The following is a 17,934-nucleotide window of genomic DNA, read 5'->3' as shown; positions in this document are numbered from 1 at the left end:
ATGGCACTTTCGCAGGGGCTGCCCTGGGAGCCGGCCAAGGCTGTGGCTGGGCGCAGGCAGCATCGGCTGTGAATTCCTCCTCAAGAATATTGTGCTCACTGGATACTCCCACATCGATTTGCTTGATCTGGATACGACTGATGTGAGCAACCTGAACAGACAGTTTTTGTTTCAAAAGAAACATGTTGGAAGATCAAAGGCCCAGGTTGTCATAGAAAGTGTACTGCAGTTTTACCTGAAAGCTAATATCATAGCTTATCCTGACACCATCATGAGTCCTGATTATAATGTGGAATTTTTCTGACAGTTTATATTGGTTATGAATGCTTTGGAAACAGAGCTGCCCACAATCATGTCAATAGGGTGTGTCTAGCAGATGATGTACCTGTTATTGAGAGTGGAACTGCTGGTTTTCTTGGACAAGAGACTTTTATCAAAAAGGGTATAACTGAGTGTTATGAATGTCATCCTAAACCAACACAGAGAACTTTTCCTGGCTGTACAATTCATAACACACCTTCAGAACCTATTCATTGCATCGTTTAGGTGAAATATTTGTTCGACCAGTTGTTTAGGGAGGAAGATGCTGATCAAGAAGTATCTCCCAACAGAGCTGACCCTGAGGCTTCTTGGGAACCAATGGAAGCTGAAGGTAGAGCCAGAACATCTAATAAAGATGGTGACATTAAACTTATTTCCACTAAGGAATGGGCTAAATCTACTGGATATGACCCAGTTAAACTTTTTACCAAGCTTTTTAAAGATGGTATCAAGTATCTACTGACCATGGACAAGCTATGGTGAAAAAGGAAACCTCCAGTTCCTTTGGACTGGGATGAAGTACAAAGTCAAGGTGAAGAAATCAATGCAGCAGACCAACAAAATGAACCCCAGTTAGGTCAGAAAGACCAGCAGGTTCTAGAAGTCAAGAGCTATGCAAGTCTTTTTTTTCAAAAAGCATTGAGACTTTGAGAGTTCACTTAGCAGAAAAAGGGGATAGAGCTGAACTCATATGGGACAAGGATGACATATCTGCTATGGATTTTGTCACTTCTGCTGCAAGCCTCAGGATGCATATTTTCAGTATGAATACGAAGAGCAGATTTGATATAAAATCAATTGCAGGGAACATCATTCCTGCTATTACAACTACCACTGCAGTGATTGCTGGGTTGATAGTATTGGAGGATTGAAGATTCTATCAGGAAAAATAGACCAATGTACAACAAATTTTTGTGTAAACTACCAAACCCAAGAAAGAAGCTCCTTGTGCCTTGTGCACTAGATCCACCCAACACCAATTGTTATGTATGTGTCAGCAAGCCAGAAGTGACTATACGTCTGAATGTCCATAGAGTAACTGTTCTCACTCTGCAAGATTAGATAGTAAAAGAAAAAATTGCCATGGTAGCATTAGATATGCATATTGAAAATGGGAAAGGAACAATTCTAATATCTTCAGAAGAGGGAGATACAGAAGCTAACAATCTCAAGAGGTTGTCAGAATTTGGAATTAAAAATGGCAGTCAGCTTCAAGCAGATGACTTCCTTCAGGACTACACTTTATTGATCGACATTCTTCTTAGTAAAGACCTAGGAAAAGATTTGAATTTGAAGTTGTTGGTGATACCCCCAAAAAGTGGACCTAAACAAGCTGAAGATGCTGCCAGAAGTATAACCAATGGCAGTGATGACGGAGCTCATCCTTCTACATCACAGCACAAGAGCAAGATGATATGCTCATAGCTGATTCAGATGAAGAAAGCACTTTGAATAATGCTAGTGGCATCAGAGAAGAAGGGGAAGGTTGCAAGAGGAAGTTGCATGAGAAAGAGAATGTCAGTGCAAAGAAGTCACATACAGACCAACAGATGAACTTGATGAAGTTATCACATTAGATTGAACAGAAATGTGCCTCCAGAAAGAACCTTCTAACTGCATTATGTCATCTGGGCAGAACCAGACTATTTGTTATGTCCTTTGTTCCAAAAGTGTTGGGGGGAATCACACCATCAACTTGAAAATGATTCTGATCCCTTTGGAAGCATTCACTTTGCTAGAACAATTAGTAACATAACAGTATGCTGTATTGAAAGTAGGAATATACTTTTGAAACTTTTCAAACAAAGTGTGCATAAACAGTCATGAGATAAAACAACACAATGCATATTGCATTTTTAATGTAAATACCCTTAGGTATCATTTAATAATTTTAAAATATTGTGGTTTAATAAAGTTGATACCTGGTTATAAATATTATGTGTTTATTTATGGTTAAAAAAAGAATTATTTTTAGCTAGATCTAACAATTTTCATACTCTTACTTAAACAGATTCAAAATATCAAGAGCTATGCACAGAAACTTGTTTTTAAATGTTAACTGGCACTGTGTATATTATTGTAAAACAATATTAATTTACTCAAGTTTTCAGTTTGTACTGTCTGGTATGTCTGTGTAAGAAGCCAATTTTTGTGCATTGTTACAGTTTCAGGTTATTTATATTTGATGTTTTGTAAAACTCAAATACAACTATATTGTACTCAGACCAAATAAATGTCATCTGCTTACTTGTTACAATCAATCAATCAATCAATCAATCAATTCAATGTGTACAGGGATGCTACCCATATGGCATTGGGCTATGGGGGCAAGAAGGGTCCTGCAGTCACCTGGGGTGCAGGCCTCGATTGTTCATGATGGAGGGATGACACAGAGTTTATAATGTGGTGGGATACTAACAAACCGAACTGTAGTGGGGGTGAGATCAGTGTCCTTTGGGTCAACAAGAGACTTCAAGTTAAAATGCTGTCATATGGCAGACAAAGAGGGGAATAGTTCCATGTGATCCAGGCCTTCTCCAACACACGCTCATTTTCCTGAAGTGACAAGAATGCTGATGAGACCACTGAGGGCACCCCACAGAGTTAATGCTTTCAAAAGTCAGACAGCAGAGGGAGCTGGAGGGCAGAATAAAGCAGAACTACCCCTTCCTGCCCATTAAAAGGAAGGATATGATGTATTTACACACATTCTGACATTCTGAATAAGTAGACCAGTAATGTTGACTTATTCAGGGATAGCCTTCAGACAACTGCAACTATCCTAAATACAACGGGTCAGCACATTGCCAGGGTATAAGATCAACATAAAAAAACAGTTGGTCTCTGCCAGTCAAGGGAAGTGTTTCCCAATGTTTATCCATGATGTTCTCCAGGAATGAAGTTGGCCACCCTTGGGTTAAAAGCTAAATTCTAATATTGAGTGTAAAATTAAAGCTATCAGTTTGGCTACATGATCTTCCCTTGCACCTGAGGGAAGGTCTTGCGCAGGAAAGCAAGGGAGAAATCACTGAATCTCATCCCAGGGCAAAATTTGATGCTCCCCATGATGAGTCCAAATAATCAAAGTTTTGATTGTGTTTAGTAATTATTATTTAAAATTATGGACAATTAGGTAATGTAATTTTGAAAGACTTTCATTAAATTCTGTTAAGGTAGAAATGGAGCTTTAGCACTGAATTAGGTAAAGTGTTTATACTATGGAGAAAATAATTCATAACTTTGTTCTCTGAACTTCTGGGTCAGTTAAAGGTGTCATTTAGCTTCTCTGAATAGCTATCAGCACACTGAGGTCATGTTGCAAATAAAAACAAGGGCCATGCTGGAGCTAAGAGATGAACTCATGTCTGGGATGATAAAAGAGTCAACGCGAAGTAGAAATGAAGAAGGTGGTAGATAATTACCTTAAGGGAAGGCACAACATTTGAACTCTTCTTACCTGCAGAGAATGCTTTGAAGTAGTCACTGTACTTGAATTTTCCGTTCTCATTCAGAAAGTGCTCTGGTTTAAATGTCTCTAGATCAGGGAATTCTTGGTCATCATACAAAAGGGAGTCCAGAGTTGGAATTACAATGGTGTCCTAGAAGGATAAAGACCATTTTAGCCAAGTTGACACATGTGGGCTTTCCTCTGGAAGCTCCCTGTGAGGAAGATTGCTTTCAATTCTTGTTTATTTCACAGGTATATTTATAATTGGAGAAGGGTTGTTTGTCTAAGATTTAGAGAGAAAGATAAAGCTGCTGTATGAAACAGTATTAAGGGATTAGGTCTAAATGGTAAGAGAGGTCCTAATTTTCTCAAAGGATGAACTACAGGGTTGACCCTCCACCATCCGTACAGAATATGATGCAAATCCCAAGCACTATCTGAGGAGTCACTGTTCTAGATTTCTTCATTCGTGTGGTAACCAGGTCCATGGAGGGTCAGGAGATAGTCATTAAGGAAACAGATTTCTGACCCTTCACAGCCTAGCTGAAGGGTGATAGATGCTTATGGTGTGGTCTGTAGGCTGCATATCCAAGCTTGGGGACAACATATCCTCTGAACATGGTGCCCTGAGTTGTTTCATGGGGTAGATTGGATGGCATGAGGTTGATGAATCGCTGAATTTCATTTACCACAGCATCCATGTAGGGCATCTCTAACCTGTCCTTGATGCAGCAATTCACCTTGGCCTAATCACCCTGTCAATTTCCTCATGAAGTTTCTCTACTAATATATTAATGGAATATATTTAACTCACTAGTCCAGTCTGGCTGGTAACTCATCCACTCGTTCATCCATATATCTGCCCACCTAACAAACAATCCACTGAGTCTTCTATCCATCTGTCTAGCAATCCACTCATCCAACCACACATCTATCTATCCATCCATCCATCCACTCAACCACCTACCCCCAATTCACACACCCTGTTATCCAACCATTTAATCATCCACCAGGAGGTAGTCATTCAAACAGAACAAGGGGACACTGAAATGGTTAAAATCAGGATAGGTGTGTGCCAGCATTGTATTCTGTTACCATACATATGCAGTCTGTATGTTGAGCAAATACTCTGAGAAGTTGGATTATATGAAAAAGAATGTGGGTTCAGAGTTGGAGGAAAACTCATTAACAACCTGAAATGTGAAGATGATACAATCTTGATTGCTGATAATGAAGAGAACTTAAATTACTTACCGATGAAGGCCAAAGACCACAGCCTTTGGTATGGGTTGCACCTAAATGTAAATAAAGCAGAATTCCTCACCATTGGACCAAAAAATAACATTCATATAAATGTAGAAAAGATTGAACTTGACAAAGACTTCATTTTTCTTGGATCAACCATCAACACTCATGGAAGCAGCAGTCAAAAAAATAAAATGATGTATTAGACACACATGCTGTTCATGACCTCTTTAAAATGTTCAAGAGCAAAGACGTCCGTTTGAGGGTTAAGGTATGACTGACCCAAGACATGGTATATTTTCATAGCCTCAGATGCATGTGAAAGTTGGAAAACGAGTAAGGAAGACTGTAGAGGAATTAATGAATTTGCATTATGGTGTTGGAGGAGAATATTAAAAGTACCATGGACTACCAGAAGAACAAACACATTGGTGTTGGAAGAAATATCGTTCTGGCTCCTTAGAAAAAACCAGGATGGCCAGACTTTGTTTCTATATTTTATATATATATTATCAGGAGGGACTAGTCCTTAGAGAAGGACATCAACTTGGTAAAGTGGAAGGTCATCAAAAAAGAATAAGACCATCAACGAGATGGATAGGTACAGTGATAGCAGCAATGTGTGCAAGCATAGCAATGATGGTGAGATTGGTGCAGAACCGGGTAGTGTTTTGTTGTGCACACGTTCATTATGAGTTGGTATTCACTCGACTAACAATAATCATCCAGACAACATAAGTTAATGGAACACTTAATTAGTGTTTCCTGGTGCTCCATATACTTTGAACCATTGAGCAATCTCTCTACAAACATGCAGTAGTATGTAAACTCTCTGATGTTATTTATTGTCTACAAAGTGTTTGAAATCCACCATCTTAGCTGATTATGGCTAAGCCAGTTCTTCTGTTTATCACAGAAATATAGAATGCCAGAGTACCTCCCTCATTTCTTTTTTGAAGGAATGCCTTGTAATTAATTTATATTGTTTACTTCATGCTTCTAAGAAGTATGAATGAGAACGACAGAGTGGAATCAAACATATATTGTCTACTTTGGAAAGAACCTCCAAACATATATTGTCTACTTTGGAAAGAACCTCCAGGAAGCAGGAGGCTGACAGCCTCTCTCTTCCTGACAGATCAAAGCGACCTCTCTGGATTTAAAATTTCCTGTGGATTTTAGCGTAGTGGTTATGAATCGGGCTGTGAACCACAAGGTCAGCAGTTCGAAACTACCAGCCACTCCGTGGGAGAAAGATGAGGCTTTCTGCTCTTGTAAAGATTTACAGCCTTGGAAACCCTGTACAAGGTCGCTATGGGTCAGAACAGACTCAACGGCACTTAACAACAACAACAATGGATTTTTGTAATATGTTGAGTGGAAAGACTAAAAAAAAAAAGATATGGTGCCCAAGTAAAAAATTTAAACACACACTATAATATGAATTATATGCAAACACTTAACAATGTCAACTATACAAAGTCATGCCTAGAAGTAGTGTACACAAGCCTGTACATTGATGGAAGCCAGGGAGGTCTTTAGCTTACTATAGTGAGTTTTCTTTAGAACAACTCTGACACAAATAAGGCGATAGGTATAAGAATACCAGTCATATTTATTTTGTCTTTTTTTTTTTTCTATGTTGGAAATTCTTCATAATTAGTCACTTAAAAGCAACAGAAAGATGAAGAATTAAAATGAACACCAAAGTGAAGGAGAAATTGAATGAAAGCAGTGAATGAAGAGATTTATGGACAGTCAGCATCCTACCATCTGACCCAGCAATGTCTAACCATCTTGAGACAAATGAACAGCATTCCTTGGTAAGGAGCATATGACGTCAAATACACAAAATGCCTACAGGAGACAGAGATATTGTGTAGACAAACCAAGAAAAACAAAGTGAGCAGAACATGAACTGGATTTAAAGAAAGAAAGTTCAAGAAGATGGTTGAGAGACCTAGGGATCTAGGCAAGCATAGAGCAGGGAAGGAGTCAGAAAGCAAGGGACAGATCTCACTAGCAGTAGTCCTGATCATTTATGTGGTTAGTATTGTTGGATTGGGCAATCCTTGGAGTGGCAAATAGGGAACGCCCCTTTTGATTGGACCCTGAACAGACCCTTTCCTGATATTTGATCTGGGCTGGGTATTGAGCACCTGCTGCATCCATGCCAGAGACAGGAGGAATATGGTCCATTCCTCTCTCCCACTTCCCAGTGGTGAGTCCCCCATCCCTCCTCAACCTAGTAATCTGCAACATGTACCCCCAGGCTGTCAGATCTGCCACCAGAGATTGTGACCACTTTGATCACCCCAGTGCTACAATGTCTCTGGCGATCAGCTATGCACACTCCTACTACTACCAGATTGGTAACCAGAAGTACAAGACCCCCATCTCTGCCCCCCATTTCCTTTCCCACCTGTCAACTGGTGATGTGAGTTTTTTGTCACCCACTCAGTGACCTGTATTTCCCTGCCCCAGCAGCCGGCAGTGCATACACACACACACAACGTCCCATCCTGTGACCAGTAAGAACACTTCCTGCACTCACATCCAGGTGACTAGTTGAACAGATACGTCACTTCACCAGTAACACCAGTCACATCCTGACAGGTGTCATCCGCACCTTTTCCAAACATTGAGCAGGAGATCATAGTACACTTATTCAATATTCACCTAATTGCAATGTCACTAATCCACACCCAAGCAGTTTCTTCAAGCAGTCTGCATTTGTACCAAAACTCTTGGATACTCACCATCTACTGAGATGCTAATTCATGCATTCACAGTGGGCCTATCCTTTCCATTTGGGTAATACTCCTTTTCAGAGGATAGTACCAATCTAGAATGATCTTACAACTCATCTGGGCTGTAGAGGGACCCTGAACCTCCAACACTTGTCACCTAATATAAAGAAAGAACCTGCTCCCACACCTCCACTCAAATTTCTGAAGGGAAGGCATAGATAGGTTTAACCACAGAAGACTCACATGTGGGGGTGACCCACCATACCATTGTTGTTGCTGTTAAATGCCTGTGGTCAAGTCCTTTCTGACCTATAGCAACCTTTCATAGGGTTTCCAAGGAGCAGCTAGTGAGCTTGAAACACCAGCCTTGTATTTCAAACCAACTTTGCAGTCCAGAGCATTAACCCACAATGCCACACCAGGACTCATTAGTGAGAGGAAATTATGCCTAGCCAACAGACACCATCAAAATCACACATTGACCAGAATCACTAAAAACAACAATGAAAATAATACAAAGAAGCCATACAAAAGCAACAAATAGAAATCCAGATTAACAATAAAATACCAGCTAGGCAACACACTGGAAGGACATAACAGTAGAATTGAATCAATGGGAGAAATAATTAGATAAGAGAACAAACCCCTTGGTAACTAATCTGTTTAAGGAACAATCAGAAAAAAGAAAAGAACAATAATTCATGTGTAATTGGAAGAGATGGAAACAAAGCAAAGAGAGAACTTTTGAAACTTCCCAAAATTCATGAAAGATGACAAGGTTTCCATTCCAGAACCTAATGAATCTCATACAGGATAGATCCCAAAAGAAAGTTACTAAGACATGTCATAGTTAAACTTTCCAAGACCAAAGTCAACAACAACAAAAAAATCTTGAGAGCATCTTGTGAAAAATGAAATATCACCAACAAAGGGCACCAGTAAGACTAAGTGTTAATACTCAGCAGAAACCATGAAGGCAAGAAGACAGTAGAATGACATATGTAGAACCCTAAGAGGAGAAAAAAAAAAAAATGCAAACCAAGAATCATATATCTAGCTAAATTGTCTTTCAAATAAGATGGCAAAACTTGGATACTCCCAAAGAAACAGACAATCCTTTTAAGAAATATTAAAGGGAGTCCTCGGACACAGAAACAGTAACATCAGATAACAACTTGAGATTAAGACACATGATGGTATCCCTAAATGCCAACCCAGAAAAAGTATCCAAAAAGTAAAGTAAAGCTGCAAAACTGAAAATAGGGCCAGAGACATCAATCTGTAAATGATGCCAACTTCAAAACAAACAGTGGGAATCATTGGTGTAGTTATAGAACTTCCATATGAAGAGGAAGTCAAATTGATAAAAAGATTTATAGCAGGCTTTTTACAATTTAGAAAGATAATAAGACATTTCAGAAAAACCACAGAGAAAAAAATTTTTTCCACCAAAATAAAGAAGAGAAGAAAATGAAAAGGACAAAATAAACACAAATTCAATACAAAAAGGATATGAAAAGAAAATCCATAAACAAAAATAACACAGAAAATTAACTATAACCAAAAAAAGTTAACGTCACAAAAAAAAGTCTAACAAAACGGCAGCAGCCATAAATGGTTTAAATGCACCAATCAAGAAACAGAGTGGCACAATGGGTAAACACACACACAAACAAACAAAACCCCATGACCCACCAATATGTTGCCTACAAGGGACACACCTTTGACCCAAAGATATAAATGGTTAAAAAACCAAAGAATGGGGAAAAATATATCAAGCAAACAGTAAACAAAAGCAAGCAGGTAATAGTAATTTCTGATAAAACAGATTTGAGTAAAAATCCATTATAAGAGATAAAGAAGGATGCAATGATTAACGGGTTAATCAACCAAGATGGCATAACCATAAAAATATTTACAGACCTAATGACAGAGCTCCACAAGACATAAAACCAAGGAACAGAATTGAAAAGAGAAATGGTCAGCTTTACAATCATTGTTGTTCTTAAGTGCTATCTCATAGCAGCCCCATATAGGGTTTCCAAGGAGTGACTGGTGGATTTGAACCTCTGACCTTTTGATTAGCAATCCAGGGCTTATGCTACAGTATCATACCAGGACTCCTTACTAATAGAAGGAGAACTTAATAACACTTTCAGTGATGGGCAGAACAGCTAGAAAGAAGCTCAGCAAAGATACAGAGGGTCTAAATAACACGACCAACTTTGTCTCACAGATATATATAGAACACACCACACAACAGCAGCACAGTACACATTCTTCACCAACACACATGGATCATTTTCCAGTGTGGACCGTATTTTAGGTCACAAAACAAGCCTCAATAAATTAAAAGCATCAAAATAATACAAAGTACCTTCTGTGATCACAATGCTATAAAACTAAAAATTATTTGGTTTCTGGGGCTATAAACCATTGAGGGAGCAGAAAGTCTCATGTTCATCCCAACAATAACACAAAAAGCCCTGGCCTAAATAACATCACTGGAGAAAGATGAGGCTTTCTGCTCCCATAAAGATTTACAGCCTCAGAAACCCTATACAGGGTGTCTATGAGTTGGAACCAACTCCGCGACACATAACAACAACACCAAAATAGCCCCATAGACATGGAGAGATTGAACAGCTGGGGACTTTAGACACAGAGAGGAAGAGGGCTGTGTGCTGATGACCAGGGGGCAGGCTTGTACTGTATACCCTTTGGTTGGTTGATGATGCATGAAGAGGATTGTAAGCATGGCAATTAATGAATATAGGATGGTAGGATGAATGAATGTAAAACTAATGTTCTCCCATGTAAACTATCACATAATTCACAATAAGACATAAAAAAATATAAATAAATAACCCCATACAGGATAAAATATCTAGGAATAAATCTAACCAGGGACATAAAAAACCTAAACAAACAAAACTACAAACAATACTACCAGAGACATGCACAAATTGAGAAATATACCACACTCCTGAACTGTTAGATAATGGCAATACCCCTGAAAACAATCTACATATATAATGCAATGTCTATCCAAATCCTGACAAAGTTCTTTAATGAAATGGAAAAGCTAATCTCCAAATTTATATGGAGAGGAAACATGCTCTGAGTAGTATAGCATTATGGAAGAACAAAGTAGAAGGCCTTACATTTCCCCATCTACTATATAGCCATCTTAGCCAAAACAGCAAGAGAGTGATAAAGTGACTGACAAATAGACCAATGAAACATAATTGAGAAGCTAATTTATCCAGCTATGAACAACTGATTTTTGGCAAAGAGTTGAAGTCCTTTCAATTGGAAAGAGAGTTTCTTCAGTAAAGAGTGCTGGCAAAAAAATAAAGCAGTATCCACACCTCACATGTTACACAAAAAGTAGCACAAAATGGATAAAAATTTAAATGTTAAACCTAAAACTATCAAGTTCCTGGAAGATAATATAGGGTCAAAGCTAGGAATATACTATGAATCTAAAGATGCACATGCAGAAAACAAAGTAGGTAATGTGGACCTCCTAAAAATTAAATACTATGCTCATCAAAAGATGTTACCAAAAGAGTGAAAGAGAAAGAACACAGATTGGAAAAAAATTTTTTTTTTTTTTTTTTTTTTTGCAATGGCATCTGACAGGAGTCTAAACTCTAAAATATATATATAAAAAAAACCTTCAGCTCCTTAATAACAAAAAAATAAGCAATCAAATTAAAAAAATGGGCAAGGAACATGAATAGGCACTTCACCAAAGAAGATAATCAGTTGACTAACAAGCACATGAAGAGATGCTGCCATTATGAACCATTGTGTTATTTAAAGTTACGAACAGGTTTACCTACTTAAATACTCCAGTGGTTACCAGGGATGGGAAAAGGAAGGTGTTGTTAAGTGCTGTCAAGTCAGTTCTGACTCATAGTGAGCCTGTACAGTGTTTCCGAGGATCAGCTGGTGGGTTTGAACTGCCGACCTTGTGGTTCATAGTCAAAGCATGGTTGCTTTGAGTAGGAACTAACTTGACAACAACAGCAATAGTAAATGCTATAGCATATTCAATTCTTTAGCAGCATTAGTAACAACCCAAATTTGTGAGTGGTGAGTGATTATAAAGATAGATATGTATGCTATATAGGTGTGTGAAGGCATATAGGAGTACAGGGGCATGCATACATGTGTTGGGAGCATTTGTGTATGCAAGAGGGCTTTAAAAATGGAATTAGCAGGTAATGGCATTTTCCCATGAACTTTATAAGCCCCCTCATGTATATTTATATGTGCTGCATGTTTATTCATGTATGTAATAGAGCACATAGGGGGTACAGTTATGGAAACTTATTAGAACTATCCAAACACCTCATGGGTCTGAGTTACTGGGTTTGAAGGCGAAGGACCATAGTCTCAGAGAACATCTAGATCAAGTGGCCTACTATAATCCATAAAGATAATGCTCTATACATCCCAGTTTGGTGAGCAGTTTGGGCTTGAAAAGCTTTCAAATGTCCATCTAAGCTAGACCTATTAGTTTCTTCTCATATGGAACAAAGGGCAGTAAAGGAAACATGTCCAAGGAAACAATTAGTCCACAGGACTAATGGCCCTCACAAGGCATAGCCTCCACTAGCCTGAGACATAAAGAACTAGATGGTAGCCAGCTATCACTCCTGACCACTCTGATCAGCCACACAATGGAAGGTCCCAGTTAGAATGGAAGAGAAAACTCAAATTCATAAAAAACAAACAAACAAAAAAAAAAAAACAGACTTACTAGATGGAGACTAGAGGAATCCCAAGAACATTGCCTTAAAATAACCTTTTAACCTAGAGATTTCAGAAGACAATTGTCACCATATACTAGATTTACATGTAAAACAAACAACACCTATGAGAAATGTGAACCTTGAAACCAAACAGGCAACATTTGGTTGAAGGCAAAGAAGACACAGCAAGGAGAGGCAGGGAATTTTGAGGTATGGAAACAGAGGAGGGGAGGTGGAAACGGAGAGCACTGACCTATTGTGGGGAGAGCAACTGATGACAGAACAATTTGTATATAAATGCCTGAATGGAAAACTGATTTGCTGTGTAAACTTTCACATGAAACACAGTAACATGTTAGAACAAGAAGTTTTTTCACGTCTATCGTTTTCCTGTAGGATAAGCCTTGGACTGCTAATCGCAAGATCAGTAGCTCAAGTCCACCAGCCACTCCGTGGAAACCCTATACAGGGTCAGTATGAGTTGGAACCGTCTTGACAGCATACAGCAACAACAATTGTTCACTTATTACAGAACAGACAAAATTTATCCTACAGTGCCATACCAAGACTCCATATACCTATGTCTATCTATCTAACTGCATTTTGTTGTGAATTGGGTAAAGGTTTACACTGTCATAAGTAGGTGATACTACAGAGTAGAAGTTAACGTTTCTCACTCTGAGCTGTGCTGTGAGATCCCTGAGAAGGGAGGGCAGAAGGCTTTTCTTTTGTATGATGATTATTCTGGCAGGAATCTGGACATATCCACAGTGGAATGCTGGTGTGGTGCTATAGGATAAGCACTGGAATGCTAACTGAAAGATCAGCAGTTCAAACATCCCAGTCGCTCCTTGTAAACTCTATACAGGGTCGTTATGAGTTAGAACCTACTGGACAGCACTTAGTAACAACAAAAAAAACAACAATGGGCATGTTTACAGACTGTTTCCCCTCAACATGCTTCATCCCATGACCCTCAGGCACAGGTGTGACCTGGTGCTGACATCCCCAGTGACCTATGGGCACAGACTTGGCCCAGTGCTGGTGTCCCCTGTATGCCTATGACCCGAGGGAACACTCCTGGCCCAGCATCACACACCTTGGATCTCTGGGTACTTCATGAGGATCATCTCAGAGTGGTGCTGGTGGTCTCTGTCCCTGCAAACAACAGGTCAGCCAGCCCCAGTCATGGCAATGTCATCCAGTGTGTACCCAGGCTCCAAACTTTGTTTTTCCTGCAGTGCCAGAGACAGACAGGGACTTGAAAACAGGATGTCTCCAGACGGGTGCCAAGAAGACAACTCTCTTTCCTTAGTAAAGGAGAATGTGCTGGCCCTCCTGCTCTACAGAGAAAGAAACTGTTGTTACTGAAGAGTTGATGTGGCTTAGCTGACACCCACTGCTTTATGAGATCACCAGGTCAAACATGATCTGGAGACTATAGAGACAATATCATCTCTGTTTCACTATGAGGGAAACTGAGGCTCCCAGGAAACTTCTCAGGGGCAGGACTCAACTCCACTTGAAGGCTCCATGCATTCCTCCACCAGTTCCAAAGATGCCAGTGAGACCCTTTGGTCCAAGCCTGCTGTAAGCCCCTACCACCCTGTCCCAAGTCAAAGGTGACCTCAGTGATTTCCAGCAAATCAGGGGCTGGTGGCCGAACATTTTTTTCCTCATAGAATTTATAGCAGTGACTGTGTTGTGGGGTCTTGGCTGGAAGCCAGTGCATTGTAGCAGTAGCTTTAATGACTCTCTATCCCAGAGGCCAATGCCTTGTGGTCCAAAGGCCTACCTGGCTAGTCAGGACATGCTATAGATCCAGGAAGTCACTCTGGAATCTGGACACTCCGATGATGGAGGAGGATTCCCGGACAACAGGGCAGTTCTCTGGGAAAATCAGGCTGTGGATTTCACATCTGGCCAAAAGGAAACAGTCCCAGTGACACATGGGTTAACCATTGTTGGGAGAAGGGTGAGGGTGTCTATTCCTGTGATGGTTGACAGTCTCAGGAACACTCGGGAGCAGTCCTGCTCTGTCCTATAGGCTTGTTCCAGTGCTGTTCTGAGTTGGAATCAACTTGATGGCACTGGAGTTGGTTGGATTTGGTTTCATCAGGAGGAGACATGAGGGCTGTCAGATCGGTTATGTGGTACAAACCCAGGACCCCTTCAAATCTCACATAATATGGGATCTATGTTCTGATGAGGAAAACTGAGGCCCTCCATGGGCAAGACGCAAGTGGTTAAAGTCATTGGCCCAAAGGTGACACAGACCACAGCCTGGGGAGGGCTGCTGCGAGGGACCACACGCCCACCTTTGGCTGGCAGTTTGGGGTGGTGTGGTGTTTGAGGCTGCTCAAGTTCTGTGTCTGACTGGTGTGGGCAGAAAGACACACCCAACTAGAGCTACTTTGCTAAGGTGAGACCATAATCATCAAAATGTGACCATGACACTAGATGTGTTTGAGTGTGGCATGAGTGGCAAAATGCTTGTCAGCCCCCACCTTCAGCCTCATCTGGGGCTCTGATCCATACATGTGCCACAGTCTGGGGTGGGGACACCTTTTCCATCTCAATGAGCAGGAAGTCGGTGAAATTCCAGGGGCAGTTGGGGTCCAGTGATGCATGCTGTTCCATCACTCACTCTAATGCATACTGCTTGATTTCAGATACATTGTTCATGACTCTCCTGTGGCTCCTAGGCAGGTGTCTCATATATTGTGAATAATAATTGTAAATCAAGAGAGAGAGAGTTACCTTAACTAGGTTTTTTGTTGGGGTTTTTTTCTTCAGATGCAATCTAATTTTACATTGTGACTGGGCTGATACTTAACTTTATGACCATAGTGTTCATTTCATTTAGAATGTATATTTCGGGTGGACAGCATCATTGTGGCACTGCTGTCAGACGTGGCGTTCTGTGGTGGAAACATGATCATCATGTCTGATCCTTACCTGAACATCAGTCTCAAGGACTCACCACCCTTAAATGGCAAATGATGAGTGTCCTGAGGCTAACAAAGGGACTGCCTCTAGGAAGAATACAGGGGCCTCTTGCCAGGTGCACAACATGGACATGCTCCTGCTCTTTTAGGTGTCCCTCATACTCCAAAATCTGAGTTTCCCATTTTCTGTTGCAAACTATACAGCAAAATTTTGGGCAAACGAGTGGAAATGAGGGTCTACACCTGAAGCCAAGGGGTGCTCATCAGGTAGAAGTCCTCATTGAATATTTTCCTCGGTCTCAGGCATGTCTTGTTGCTGTAGTCAAAGTGCTTACAGAAAAGGATGTCAGCGATGACATTGCAAGGCCTGCCACCGATGAGGTCAAAAGTCTGACCTGGAAGACAGGGTTGTCAAAGCTGTACACACTGGACTTGAGTCTGTGAGCTGCTCATACGATGGCCACGGGGTGGGTGTCTCCTGCCACAGAGTGACCAACACCTGTTTTCACTGATTTATTCTAAATAAATCCATTACCTTACATGAATCATTACTGGGAAATAAAATGATTCGCATAAGATAATGAATTTATTTAGAGCTCTGGTGTGGTGCTATAGGATAAGAATTGGATTGCTAACCTCAATGTTGGCAATTCACACTCAACATTCATTCCTCGAAACCCTTGTGCAGGCTTACTATGTGTCAGAACTGACTGAACGTCACTTAATCACCAATGGTTTCATACAGAACGCAGAAATTACTCTCTCGATAGCCACACCTTCTCTGCCTAAAATGTAGACTAAGGAACTCAAGTTGTTCTACACATGGCCCCCTGAACTGCCCACAGTTTCAGATGGTCCAGATGCTGTCTGGGAGTATCAGCCTCTCCCCAAGAATAAAAGTGCTATCCCAGATGAATAGACTCTTCCCCACAAATGGGCCTTCTGTCTCCAGGGATGGGACACTTTGCTGCATGTGGACACACTGTACTGGATTGGATGGGGCCAGGTTCCTCTCTCCCCATCTTCTGTGGTGTCTCTTGTCCGGATGGGATACACACTTTGAGTCTTCCTGAGTTCCTTAGCAGGAAGTGGGCCTCCTTCTGGATCTACTGTTCATTGCCTTGCTTCCCCATCCCATAATCTCCTCAGGGTGGTCAGGGAAAAGCTCAGGTATATTTCCAGGTGTGCCCATTATTGAAAATAATTCCTAGGGGAAGAAGAGAGAGCATGGAGTCAGTCATCTTAAATCAAGTTCTGGGAGAAACGGAAGCTTGAGTAAGATGTTCTCAGTGGCTTGTAGGCATGGAGGGAGAACCAACCAGACAAATGCAGAAAAAGGGTGTCCTGGGAGCAGAACTGGACTGAGCCTGAGCCTCCATTGCCCAAAATTCTGGGGTAGGATGCACTGACACAGGTTGTTGGAAGAGGAGCCAGGAGAGCTCATGGCTTGGAATCCAGCAAGAGTGTGTTTGGGAAGGATGGGATCATCGGTTAGAGAAATCCAGAGGAGTGAAGAGTGGTATTTCCGATGGATGAAGCTGCCCAGAGTTGTGGTAAAGAGAAGAAGAGAAATATGGAGGTTGGAAGGGAGAAGGGATGACGAGGGTCAGGGAATTTACAAATGTTTTCACAAAGGATAAGAGATAGGAGAAGAGTGAGAGCCCGGGCGAGGCAGGAAGGCTGGGTTCTCTTCCAGCATTTCATGGATTTACTGAAATGGTGCAGTTCATAGCACAAAGCACATGACGTGTGCCCAGTATTGCACATTTGCATCATCAAGGGTGAAGTAACACATCCATGGAAACTGCTATGGTTAGTAGAAGCTATCCGGTGGCATCCAGCCCCTCAAGCGTCTCCCAGGCAACGCCATACCTGCCAACATTTAGATACGGCTCTGGTCTGAGGACCTGCTTATGGTCAGTATGTGGGAGCCCTGACAGTACAACGCTACAGGACTAGACTCACCGCGGTCTTTGTGGGTGTGGAATGTGGGGATTTCTCCACATCTGGAAAACTCCTTCTTGTACTGGAGCAGAACCTCTCTAACCACCTTGTTTCCATGTGTGATGACAATGCGCTGGTTGCCCAGATACACCATGAACACAGGCCCATACCGCTTTGCGAGCTGGGGACACAGGACACAGAACGGTCTGTGCTTTAAACACATCCTCACAAAGTTACGGCTGTTGACCAAGTGAACCCAGAGTGGTAGGGAAAGTCCTGGTCCCTGTCCAACACAGTCTGGGGAACCACACCCCAACAAGGGGCCCGGGTTTGCAGGGAGTATACCGAGCATAAGGGTCTGGTGTCCCCACTCAGGGTTCATGCTTGGGCCACAAGGTCTCTCCGATACTTCCAACAGTGATTCAGGTGCAGCTGGGCAGGAAAGTCCATCCAACTGTGGTTCAGCTCCACTGCTACCCCTCCTTGCTCCCACCCACAAAGAAGCTGTGTTAAAT

General features: G+C 41.2%; 2 pseudogenes; one reads left to right on the top strand and one right to left on the bottom strand.

Annotated features, from left to right (window-relative positions):
* Positions 1 to 1,903, top strand: LOC102823513 (annotated as a pseudogene).
* Positions 1,904 to 2,692: 789 nt separating this feature from the next.
* LOC102827331 lies at positions 2,693 to 17,642 on the bottom strand (annotated as a pseudogene).
* Positions 17,643 to 17,934: the final 292 nt, after the last annotated feature.

Source organism: Chrysochloris asiatica, unplaced genomic scaffold, assembly GCF_000296735.1.
Source record: "Chrysochloris asiatica unplaced genomic scaffold, ChrAsi1.0 scaffold00179, whole genome shotgun sequence".
Taxonomy (NCBI): domain Eukaryota; kingdom Metazoa; phylum Chordata; class Mammalia; order Afrosoricida; family Chrysochloridae; genus Chrysochloris; species Chrysochloris asiatica.
The sequence above is the reverse complement of the archived record's forward strand: the minus strand, read 5'-3'. Positions and strand labels throughout refer to the sequence as shown.